Below are 1,015 nucleotides of genomic sequence, written 5' to 3'. Positions count from 1 at the left end.
TGGGATATTGTATGTTTCTAGGATGTATCCATTTCTTCCAGAATGTCCAATTTGTTGTCATATAATTGCTCATAGTATTTTCTTATGATCCTTTGTATCTCTGTGGAATCCGTAGTTATTTCTCCTCTTTCATTTCTGATTTTATTTATTCAAGTCCTCTCACTTTTTCCTTGATGAGTCTGGTTAAGGGTTTGTCAATTTTGTTTATCCTTTCAAAGAACCAAATCATGGTTTCATTAATCTTTTGTATTGTTTTCCTAGACTCTATTTCATTTATTTCTAGTCTAATCTTTATTTCTTTCCTTCTACTCACTTTGGGTTTTGCTTGCTGTTCTTGCACTAGTTTTTTTAAGTGTAAGGTTAGATTGTTTATTTGAGCTTTTTCTTGTTTCTTGAGGTAGCCCTGTATTGCTTTGAATTTCCCTCTTAGGACTGCTTTTGCTGTGTCCCATAGATTTTGCTTTGTCTGGTTTTGGAATCAAAGTAATGGTGACCTTATAAAGAGCATTAGGGAACCTTCCCTTTTGAAGTTTTTGGAATAGTTTGAAAAGAATAGGTGTTAATTCTTTGAATGCTTGGTAAAATTCGCCTATGAAGAAATATGGTCCAGGACTTTTGTTTTTTAGTAGTTTTTGATTACTGATTCTATTTCATTAGTAATAAGTTGGTTGAGATTTTCTGTTTTTTTTCTTGACTTAGTTTTGGGAGATTGTATGTTTCTAGGATGTATCCATTTCTTCCAGAATGTCCAATTTGTTGTCATATAATTGCTCATAGTATTTTCTTATGATCCTTTGTATCTCTGTGGAATCCGTAGTTATTTCTCCTCTTTCATTTCTGATTTTATTTATTCAAGTCCTCTCACTTTTTCCTTGATGAGTCTGGTTAAGGGTTTGTCAATTTTGTTTATCCTTTCAAAGAACCAAATCATGGTTTCATTAATCTTTTGTATTGTTTTCCTAGACTCTATTTCATTTATTTCTAGTCTAATCTTTATTTCTTTCCTTCTATTCCC

Source organism: Pteropus alecto, unplaced genomic scaffold (genome assembly GCF_000325575.1).
Source record: "Pteropus alecto unplaced genomic scaffold, ASM32557v1 scaffold139, whole genome shotgun sequence".
Taxonomy (NCBI): Eukaryota; Metazoa; Chordata; class Mammalia; order Chiroptera; family Pteropodidae; genus Pteropus; species Pteropus alecto.
The sequence above is the reverse complement of the archived record's forward strand: the minus strand, read 5'-3'. Positions refer to the sequence as shown.